Below are 12,414 nucleotides of genomic sequence, written 5' to 3' on the forward strand. Positions count from 1 at the left end.
CTTAAACCTACATTTCTGGACCCATCATAACAGGTGAAGCTCTAGACTACACCAGTAAAGCTGCTGGGGCGTATACGGGGATATCCACTGCTCCATATTCCCAAGTCCCTGCTTATAGTGTCTTTAGATCCTCAGACGGAATGGTATACTCCTCCATAGCAGCCCCTGTTCCTTCTACATACGCGATCACCACTCAGCCAGGTTCCATCTTCAGCACCACCCTACCTCCTACCACAACCCTCCAGGAGCAGCCAGCACCAGCTCCACACCCCTATGGCTTTATTCCCACCAGCGACCCTGGCCAACAGATTATCAGCTTGGACACTAGCCTGCCCAAGGACCTGCTGCCCAGTGCTCTGGCTGACATCATGACTGGCTTCCCTGACCTGTACTCTGACCAGACACTGGAGGCCATCGCAGCCTCTCTGGACGCCCTGGCTTCATCGCCCATGTTCCCCGGTCTGGATGACAGCAAGATCACCCAGTACCAGATGGAGAGGGAGTTCCTGGAGCTGGAGAAGCTGAAGCAGCTGTGTCTGGCTGAGGAGCTGGAGTGGGAGAGGCAGGAGATCCAGCGCTACCGTGAACAGGAGCAGATCATGGTGCAGAGGGAGCTGGAAGAGCTACAGGTATGAATGTGTGTGTACAGTATATGTCTCCTGTGTTAATGTATGGTGCGGGGTGTCGTGGTCACTGTTCATGCTCACTGTTTTTAATATGTTTGTAATCAGTTACTATAAAGTGATCGACAATATTGTTAATCTAATCTATTCTACAGGCTCTGAAACAGCAGCTGTTAATGCAACAGGAAGAGGAGCACCAGGCACAACTTGTAGCCCAGCAAGAGACCTACAACCAGCAGAGGCAACAGTTAGAGCAGATCCAACAACTCCAGGTGCAGCTCCAGCACCAGCTAGATGAGCACTACAGTACTACAGGGTCAGACAACCTGCTAGAGAAGCAGTATACAGGGGTTGGGGATAACGGCCAATACTGGCCTGTTAGGGATGAGTCCACCACCTCATCCACTGTTACCCAGCTAGAGGGTGGGCAGTATGTAACCAGCGAGGGTCAGAGAGAGAGTGGAGGTCAGGACCAGCTGCAGCTCAGTAGGAAACAACCAGCAGGGTCTAACCAGCCTGGTGACCAGGGGTATGGTACAGGAGTGGTAGGGAAGAGGATAGTGGACAGTGGGGTCCAGACAGATGATGAGGACTCAGTAGACAGGATGTATGTAGGGAGGAGAAAGAGGAACAACAGGAGGGGTGTAGACAGCAGTGTTCAGACTGATGATGAGGAGGACCAGGAGGTTGACTGGGACATGCCAGCCAGGTCGCGGAGGCGCTCCCGCTCCAGTAAGCACAGCGGTGACGGGAAACACGGTAGCTCTAAGGTCTCCAGCATTGCCATCCAGACTGTTGCAGAGATCTCTGTCCAGACCGACCACTCCGGGAGCATCAAACGCCCCAGCATCCAGATGGACACTAAGGTGGAGATCATCAAACACATCTCAGCCCCAGAGAACTCTCAGAGAGGAGGCAGTCTCAGCTGCCAGACAGACTCAGACCGGAGGCGCCAGACAGACATCATCCCCAAGTCCCCCAAGGTGCTCTACTCCCCTGCGTCCACCCTCTCCTCCAGTAAGGCCATGGAGGGAGGGCAAAAGATGCTGACCACTGACCCGACCAAGTTTTCCTCCAGCCCTAGGATGCTGAAGCCTGGACAGAAGTCTATGTCTGACCCAAAATCTCTCAGCCATACCACCGAGGACAGGATAGGCTACCACTACTCAGACAGCTACTCTGTAAGTCATTGCAGTAAGAATACTGGGAATATAAAATAGTGTTAAATATGACCATGTTAAAGGCATAGTAAAACACATTGATTGCATGCTGTTGAAATGTTTGTTGAAAGTAAAAACCTTGCAATAGTATTAAAGTGATGCTCCAGAACTTTTGTATAATTTCAATCAGTAGTTTTGAAAGTGTTGCTCACAAGCCAAAACGGGTCCCCGATTTTTCTGTACTACGTCATCCAAATGTGTTCTGTCATCCATTTCGTATGATATATTACGTCCTGCAATTAACATGATTATTATATTTAAAACATTTAATGAAATTCATTTGATATGTTACACTTTTTTTTTGCTTAAGATCCCGGACTGCATCTTAAAGTACTCTTATCTTATCTATTGTCTTATTGATTTTTCCTCTGTCTGTCCTAGGGCCATGGCTCTTCTTCAGGCACTGGAAAGAAGGTGAAGAGGACCCTTCCCAACCCACCCCCTGAAGATGACCCTCTGACCGGCCCGTCGGGTTACAGCACCAACTCAGCCCGCCGCCGGCTTGGCCGTCACACCACCATGGCCCGGGCCAAGATCCTGCAGGACATTGACAAGGAGCTGGATCTAGTGGAGAGAGAGTCATCCAAGCTCCGCAGGAAACAGGCCGAGCTAGATGAGGAGGAGAAAGAGATTGATGCCAAGCTGAGGTAATTTATGAATTTTACCATTTGGGAAAGAGGCAAGTCATTTAAGAACCAGTTTTGATTTACAATACAATAGCATACTTTAGATGAGTAGAACACATTGGTGTGTATGAAGTGATCCCCCCCCCAGGCATAATGGGATCCTTGTCATCCAAAAATGTATACTTTTGACTGATCTGTTCATAGAACATTCTTTCAAGAGTCTTGTTGACTCAAGGTGCTTCAAGGTGCTTTTTGGCAAACTTGAGTCAACCTTTTGGACTAGATGGATCCCATTATGTCTGGCGAAAACCACACACTGCATTCCACTTTAAGAACCTTATACCAATTCATACCAACGGTCAAGCATGGTGGTGGTAGTGTGATGGTTTGGGGATGCTTTGCTGCCTCAGGACCTGGATGACTTGCCTTAATAGAAGGAACCATGAATTCTGCTCTGTATCAGATAATTCTACAGGAGAATGTCAGGCTATCCGTCTGTGAGCTGAAGCTGAAGCACAGCTGGGTCAGGCAGCAAGACTATGATCCAAACACAGATTCAAGTCTACATGAAAATGGTTAAAAAGCAACTCATTTGAATTCAAAGTCTAGACCTAATCCCAATTGAGGTGTGGTGGCAGTACTTGAAACAAGCACTTCATGCTTGAAAACCCACAAGTGTCGCTGAGTTAAGACAGTTCTGTATGCAAGAGGGGGGGCCAAAATTCCTCCACAGTGATGTGAGAGACTGATCAACAACTACAGGAAGCATTTGGTTGCAGTCATTGCAGCTAAAGGTGGCACTAACTGTAACCAGTGCCTGCAACCTGGTTCAGGTTGTCAGTCAACCTACCAGGGTATTTACAAATAGCACAGGAACGAAATCATCAACATGTATTGATCAAATCATTAATAATGCTGCAGAAATTTGCTTTAAAGCAGTATCCAAATCCATAGGATGTAGTGATCACAATATAGTAGCCATATCTAGGAAAACCAAAGTTCCAAAGGCTGGGCCTAATATAGTGTACAAGAGGTCATACAATACGTTTTGTAGTGACTCATATGTTGATGATATAAAGAATATTTGCTGGTCTGTGGTGTGTAATGAGGAGCAACCAGACGGTTGCACTTGACAAATTTATAAAATTGCTGATTCCAGTTACTAATAAGCTCACACCCATTAAGAAAATGACTGTAAAAACTGTTAAATCCCCTTGGATTGAAAAATGGTATGGTTGAGAGGGATGAGGCAAAAGGTATGGCAAATAAGTCTAGTAGCCCAACTGATTGGCAAACATACTGCACATTAAGAAATCATATGACTAAGCTAAATCATTTAAAAAGAAACAATACTATGAAACAAAGATAAAGTATATAAAGAATGATAGTAAAAAGCTTTGGAGCACCATAAATGACATTTTGGGGAAAAAAGCCAACTCGACTCCATTCATTAAATCAGATGGCTCATTAATCACAAAACCCACTAATATTGCTAACTACTTTAATTACTTTTTCATTGGCAAGATAAACAAACTTAGGGATGACATGCCAGCAACAAACGCTGACACTACACATCCAAGTATATCTGACCAAATTATGAAAGACAAGAATTGTACTTTTGAATTCCGTAAAGTCAGTGTGGAAGAGGTGAAAAAATGATTGTTGTCTATCAACAATGACAAGCCACCGGGGTCTGACAGTCTGGATGGAAAATTAATGAGGATAATAGTGGACGATATTGGCACTCCTATCTGCCACATCTTCAATTTAAGCCTACAAGAAAGTGTGTGCCCTCAGGCCTGGAGGGAAGCTAAAGTCATTCTGCTACCCAAGAATAGTAAAGCCCCCTTTACTGGCTCAAATAGCCAACCAATCAGCCTGTTACCAACCCTTAGTAAACTTCTGGAAAAAATGGTGTTTGACCAGATACAATGCTATTTTACAGTAAACAAATTGACAACAAACTTTCAGCACGCATATAGAGAAGGACACTCAACAAGCACAGCACTTACACAAATTACTGATGATTGGCTGAGAGAAATTGATTAAATAACGATTGTGGGGGCTGTCTTGTTAGACTTCAGTGCAGCTTTTGACATTATCAATCATAGTCTACTGCTGGAAAAACGTATGTGTTATGGCTTTACACCCCCTGCTATAATGTGGATAAATAGTTACTTGTCTAACAGAACACAGAGGGTGTTCTTTAATGGAAGCCTCTCAAACATAATCCAGGTAGAATCAGGAATTCCCCAGAATAGCTGTTTAGGCCCCTTGCTTTTTTCAATCTTTACTAACGACATGCCACTGGCTTGAGTAAGGCCAGTGTGTCTGTGTATGCGGATGACTCAACACTATTCACGTCAAATACTACTGCGACTGCAATGACTGCACCACTTAACAAAGAGCTGCAGTTAGTTTCGGAATGGGTAGCAAGGAATAAGTTAGTCCTAAATATTTCCAAAACTAAAAGCATTGTATTTGGGAAAAATCATTCACTAAACCCTAAACCTCAACTACATCTCATAATGAATAATGTGGAAATTGAGCAAGTTGAGGTGACTAAACTGCTTGGAGTTACCCTCGATTGAAACTGTCATGGTCAAAACATATTGATACAACAGTAGCTAAGATGGGGAGAAGTCTGTCCATAATAAAGTGCTCCTCTGCATTCTTCATAACACTATCAACAAGGCAGGTCCTACAGGCCCTGGTTTTGTCACACCTGGACTACTGTTCAGTAGTGTGTTCAGGTGCCACAAAGAGGGACTTGTGAAAATTGCAGTTGGTTCAGAACAAGGTAGCTGGCCCTTGGATGTACACGGAGAGCTAACATTAATGACATGCATATCAATCTCTCATGGCTCAAAGTGGAAGAGATATTGACATCATCATTACTTGTTTTCGTAAGAGGTGTTGACAAGTTGAAGGTACCGAGCTGTTTAAAATACTAGCACACTGCTCGGACACCCATGCATACCCCACAAGACATGTCACCAGAGGTCTCTTCACAGTCCCCAAGTCCAGAACAGACTATGGGAGGCACACAGTACTACATAGAGCCATGACAACATGGAACTCTATTCCACATCAGGTAACTGATGCAAGCAGTAGAATCAGATTTAAAAGCAGGTAAAAATACACCTTATGGAACAGTGGGGACTGTGAAGTAACACAAACATAGGCACAGACACATGCATAGACACACGATAACATATGCACTATACACACACGTACACATGGATTTTGTGTTGTAGATATGTGGTAGTGGAGTATGGGCCTGAGGGCACACACTTAGTGTGTTGTGAATGCTGAAATGAATGTATTGTAATATTTTTTAAATTGTGTAACTGCCTTAATTCTGCCTTAACCCAGGAAGAGTAGCAGCTAATGGGAATCCATAATAAATACAAATACAAATTGAGTGTAAGGGGACAATTACTTTTTCACACAGGGGAATTGGGTGTTGCATAACTTTGTTAATTAAATAAATAAAATAAGTATACTTTTTTGGTTATTTGTAAATTTAGGTTCTCTTTATCTAATATCAGGTTTTGATTGAAGATCTGATAACATTCAGTATAAAAAATATGCAAAAATAGAGAACATCTGAAAGGGGGCAAATATCTTTTCACGGCCATGTACAGTGCCTTGCAGAAGTATTCATCCCCCTTGTCATTTTTCCTATTTTGTTGTATTAAAACCTGTAATTTAAATTGATTTTTATTTTTATTTCATGTAATGGACATACACAACATAGGCCAAATTGGTGAAGCGGAAAAAAGTATTTGTTAAAATAAAAAATAAAAAAAGGAAAACTGGTGCGTGCGTGCATTTGTATTCACCCCCTTTGCTCCGAAGCCCCTAAATAAGATCTGGTGCAACAAATTACCTTCAGATGTCACATAATTAGTTAAATAGATTGCACACAGGTGGACTTAAGTGTCACATGATCTCAGTATATATACACCTGTTCTGAAAGGCCCCAGAGTCTGCAACACCTCTAAGCAAGGGGCACCACCAAGCAAGCGGCACCATGAAGACCAAGGAGCTCTCCAAACAGGGTTGGGTTATAAAAGGGTTGGGTTATAAAAAAATATCAGAAACTTTGAACATCCCACGGAGCACCATTAAATCCATTATTAAAAAATGGAAAGAATATGGCACCACAACAAACCTGCCAAGAGAGCGCCGCCCACCAAAACTCACGGACCAGGCAAGGAGGGAATTAATCAGAAAGGCAACAAAGAGACCAAAGATAACCCTGAAGGAGCTGCAAAGCTCCACAGCGGAGATTGGAGTATCTGTCCATAGGACCACTTTAAGCCGTACACTCCACAGAGCTGGGCTTTATGGAAGAGTGGCCAGAAAAAAGCCATTGCTTAAAGAAAAAAATTTGCAAACACTTTTGGTGTTCGCCAAAAGGCATGTTGGAGACTCCCCAAACATATGGAAGAAGGTACTCTGGTCAGATGAGACTAAAATTGAGCTTTTTGACCATCAAGGAAAACGCTATGTCTGGCGCAAACCCAACACCTTTCATCACCCCGAGAACACAATCCCCACAGTGAAGCATGGTGGTGGCAGCATCATGCTGTGGGGATGTTTTTCATCGGCAGGGACTGGGAAACTGGTCAGAACTGAAGTAATGATGGATGGCGCTAAATACAGGGAAATTCTTGATGGAAACCTGTTTGTCTTCCAGAGATTTGAGACTGGGACGGAGGTTCACATTCCAGCAGGACAATGACCCTAAGCATACTGCTAAAGCAACACTCGAGTGGTTTAAGGGGAAACATTTAAATGTATTGGAATGGCCTAGTCAAAGTGCAGACCTCAATCCAATTGAGGTCACCAGCGGAACCCATCCAACTTGAAGGAGCTGGAGCAGTTTTGCCTTGAAGAAAGGGCAGAAATCCCAGTGGCTAGATGTGCCAAGCTTATAGAGACATACCCCACGAGACTCGCAGCTGTAATTGCTGCAAAAGGTGGCACTATAAAGTTTTTCCTTTGGGGGTGAATAGTTATGCACGCGCAAGTTCTGTTTTTTGTCTTATTTCTTGTTTGTTTCACAAAAAAAAAAAATGCATCTTCAAAGTAGTTGGCATGTTGTGTAAATCAAATGATACAAACCCCCCCAAAATCTATTTTAATTCCAGGTTGTAAGGCAACAAAATAGGAGAAATGCCAAGGGGGTTGAATACTTTCGCAAGCCACTGTAAATCCAATCCCATCTTCTCCTTTTTACAGGTACCTTGAGATGGGCATCAACCGTCGTAAGGATGCCCTGCTGCAGGAGAGAGAGAAAAGAGAGAGGGCCTACCTGCAGGGTGTGGCTGAGGAGAGAGACTACATGTCAGACAGTGAGGTCAGCAACATCAGGGAGACCAGAGGTAGCAACCACGGCCTAGAGAGACCCAGGACAGCTCCCCAGTCAGAGTTTGACCAGTTCATCCCCCCTCAGACTGAGGCTGACTCTCAGTACTCCACTCTAGCCAGTCCCTACTCCCACTATGCCCAGTATGTCCCCCAGACCAATGCCACCAGCCACTACCCCCAGCAGACCCTCTACCAGCAACAGGCCCTCTACCAGCAGCACCCCTACCAAAGTCAGTCAGTCTACTCCTCTGTACCCAGCCTGTCCTACCCCCTGGCCTCCCACTCCCACCAGCAGGCCCAGTCCTCAGGCTACCAGTCCAAGAACACCACCAACTATGAGGTGATCCGGAACCAGCCCATCATCATTGTACCCTCCTCCAGTGAGGGTGGGTATGGGGTTGGGAAGTACAACAGCCTGGAACTGAGGATGGGTCTGGAGGAGAGGAGAATGGCCTCCAGCCCCATGTCTAATATATCTACTGAGTCCTTCTACGCTGACATCGACCACCACAACACCAGGAACTATGTTCTGATAGAGGACATAGAGCAGCTGACTAAAGGCTCTGCAGGGCTGGGGTCAGGGTTCAGCCTGCCTGATAAGGACCTGTCCAAGGCTGACAGGCTGCTTCGGGCCGCTGAAGCCAGGCGCACTGCAGAGGTAACTGTTATGTATTTAAAACAGTGGCGGTCATTGCTGTTTAAGATTAGGGAGGATTTTGTTCTTTTTTATGATCCTTATTTTTATTACAGCATATTGGATGACTGTCATTCATATTCCATTCACCCAGCTCAATGTAACATCGATAGGTTTAGGCTACTAAATGATACAAAAAATGTTTCCTATACCCATCATGAGGTTGCTAGTAACCTACGAATGAAAGTTTATAATGCAGGTGCACAGGTCGAGAGACAAATTGGAGTAATCAAGGTGACAGACAGTGACACATTCAATACCGGGGGAGATATGTTGTGTGGGGAAACTGATTTTTTTCACCTGATCTGTCCAACTTATCACCTCTAAAATGTAAATAAAACACTATAAAGAGTTTATATAATGTGTCATTACATACCTATCTGATGGTTTGTGTCGAATTTGAATCGGGTTTTAGGACGGCGGTGCTAAAGTTATCTTCAGAAGTAAACAGTGGCTGTCTCTGCTTTTGAGAGTCGTGATGACGCAAAAAAATGTATGCATTCAGTTGTACAATTGACTAGGTATCCCCTGTCTCTTTCTTGTTTTTAAACTAACTTCATAGTCAACATAGCCATTACAACTAACACGTTAGTAAACCCTCTACAATCACGCAGTACAGTGTACAGCAAGCAGTTTAGCTGTTACACCGGCGGACCCCGGTGGTAATAAAACAAAAAAAACGAAAGCTTACCTGGACTTGGAAAGTTCCAGTGTTTAATAGTCTTAGCCAGCTAGCTAACATAATTAGCATTCCTCTCTGTTTGAGCCAAGTGTTTGAGTAGCTGGCTGCATTAGCTAGCTAAGTAAGTGAAAGTGAACAAAAATACATTGAAACATAGCTATCTCTCTCTGCTGCTGCTTCTCCTTAGTTTTTGAAGAAATTTGTTCAAAATTGTTCAACTATTGTCTTTCTCTCTTTTTGAGTCAACTACTCACCACATTTTATGCATTGCAGTGCTAGCTGGCTCCAGTTTATGGTTTCAGTACTAGATTCATTATCTGATCATTTGATTGTGTGGACAACATGTCAGTTCATGCTGCAAGGGCTCTGATAGGTTGGAGGATGTCCTCTGGAAGTTGTCATAATTACTGTGTAAGTCTATGAAAGGGGGTGAGAACCATGAGCCTCCGGGGTTTTGTATTGAAGTCAATGTACCCAGAGAAGGATAGAAAATAGCTGCTACACCATGGTGCTACCCTAAAGAGTGCTGTTGAGGCTACTGGAGACCTTCATTGCAAAACAGTGTGTTTTAATCAGTTATTTGGTGACATTAATATATTTAGTATAGTTTTATCAAAAAATGATACATTTTTAAATGTTTAACCATATTCATGTATAAGACGGTCCTCCCCTTCCTCCGCTGAGGAGCCTCCACTGATTTAAAGTAAATGCTCTTCTGTGATATGTACGTTATGTTATATATCCTGTTTCAGTGTGTCTTGTGTGAATTTAGCTGAAAATTGCTTAAAATTCTATGCAATATGATGATGATTTTCTGTTCTTTATTTAGGTGGCTGCGTTCCTGGGTAACTCGCGTCTGCACAGCTACGGTAAAGGAGAGGAGGACTCTATGGAAGAGCCCTATGAGCTGAAGCTCCTGAAGCAACAGATAAAGCAGGAGTTTAGACGAGGGACGGAGGGTCTGGAGCACCTCTCAGGCCTAGGCATGCCTCAGTACCTCTCCACTGACCCCAGCTACAGACACTTCCCTAAGGCTGAGAAGTACAGCATCAGCCGGCTGACCTTGGAGAAACAAGCAGCCAAGCAGCTTCCTGCCGCCGTGCTCTACCAGAAACAGATCAAGAACCAGAAGAAGGCAGCACTGATGGACCCCAAGATAACAAAATTCTCCCCCATCCAGGAGAGTAGAGACCTGGAGCCAGACTACAGCAGCTTCCTGGGCTCTGGAGTCTCATCTATCACCAACCTGTCCACACGAGCCAGACTGCTTCAGGATGAGATCAACTTTGGCCTGAAGAAGAACCTCTCAGAGCAGCAGAAGTACCTGGGCTCCTCTCTGGGAACTAACCTGGCTGGCTCTCTGAGCCAGTCCCTTAGCCTGGGGGGACCCACCATGAGGTCCACCCTACAGGATGACACCACCTACCCCAGCGGCACGAGCTCTCGCCCTTCCTCACGACCCAATTCCCGCCCCACTTCTGTCTACGGCCTGGATCTTTCCATCAAACGGGACTTGTCCAGCTCCTCTCTCAGGCTGAGGAGCGAGGGAGAAGCCCTGGATGCAGCGTTCGGCTCCGGGCTGGCCAGGACCAAGCCCACCAGCCTGCCCATCGGGCGCATCCCCATCGTGGCTCAGAACTCAGAAGAGGAGAGCCCTCTGAGCCCGGTGGGAGAGCCGATGGGCATGGCCAGAGCCTCAGCTGGTCCTCTACCACCTATCTCAGCTGACTCCAGAGACCAGTTTGGCTCCAGCCATTCCCTGCCGGAAGTCCAGCAGCACATGAGGGAGGAGTCCAGGGCTACACGAGGACATAGTGGGGTCTACGACAGAGACATAGCCTTCATCATGGATGATCTGGGGGGAGCGATGTCTGACAGCGAAGGTAAATGGCTCCTGAGGCTTTCATAGCATCCTGAGTCTCTGGACATGTCGCAATGCTCCTGACTGTGTTTATGTCTGCCTGAGAAGGCTTTGACTCTGTCTCTGTTGTCCTCATCACTTATTATTTCACATCTTTTATCATCATGTTGTCTTTGTCTTTTGTTCTGGTTTCTGTTTCTGTCTTGTTTGATCTCTGCATGCAACACTGTTTGTTATTTTGCCTTCTTTTGTCTGTCTTCTTCACCGATACATAATACGGTTGATGTTATGTATGAGACAGTGTGTCTGTGTTGTTATTAGCATGCTCCAGTTCTGTTCTCTTCTTTTACATGTTGGCTTCCTGGTTTCATCACTGACCGAATGTATTATGGGATGGATACAGGGTTTCATTTAAGCATACAGAACAGTAAAGTAACAATAATGTATTATATGTGATCATAAATAGCACACACTTGTGCCTCTGTGGACTAAATAGGTGTTAACCTATTTAAATGGATGGGAGACTAATGAATATGCAACAGTAGCTGGTAAACTGTCGCTACAATCTGGGTGCTATCTATAGTCTATACAGGCTGCTAGATTCATGATAGGATGACAGAGAGAAACACCCTGGGACTACAGGCCCTGTTGTCTACAGTTCACCACTCCTCCTCCTCTCTCCTCTCCTTTCCTTTTCTTCTCCAGACAGAAAATGGTGTCTGGTTTTTGTAGGAAGTAGGTCAGGCCTTTAGACAGACATATATTTACTTTTCAGCTATTGTGGAGCTTGTCCTGCTGTCAGCAGCCATTTTAAAGGCATAATGCTGAATCACTATGTGTGGGTCTGGGTCTAGTTACTGTAATTGTTCAGACGATGCAGTCAGCCATTTATATTGTACCTGACTCACTCACGTTGTCTCTTTACCAGAAATACACACATACTATTACAGCAGTAATAATACAGAGAGCTTATGCTCACATTTATATTGCAATGCAATGACATTTTTTCCCTAAGGATTTTGTAGATTATTTGTTTGTGTATTTAAGTTTTAGATTTGGATCCATGTTGATAGTAGACATATACTGTACACTGAGTATACAAAACATTAAGAACACTTGCTCTTTCCATGACATAGGCTGACCAGGTGAATCCAGGTGAAAACTATGATCCCTTACTGATGTCACTTGTTAAATCCACTTCAGTCAGTGTAGATGAAGGGGAGGAGACAGGTTAAAGAAGGATTTTCAAGACTTGGGACAATTGAGACATGGATTGTGAATGTGTGCCATTCAGAGGGTGAATGTGTAAGACAAAATATTTAAATGCCT

This window comes from Salmo salar, chromosome ssa10, assembly GCF_905237065.1.
Source record: "Salmo salar chromosome ssa10, Ssal_v3.1, whole genome shotgun sequence".
In the NCBI taxonomy this organism is placed as follows: Eukaryota; Metazoa; Chordata; class Actinopteri; order Salmoniformes; family Salmonidae; genus Salmo; species Salmo salar.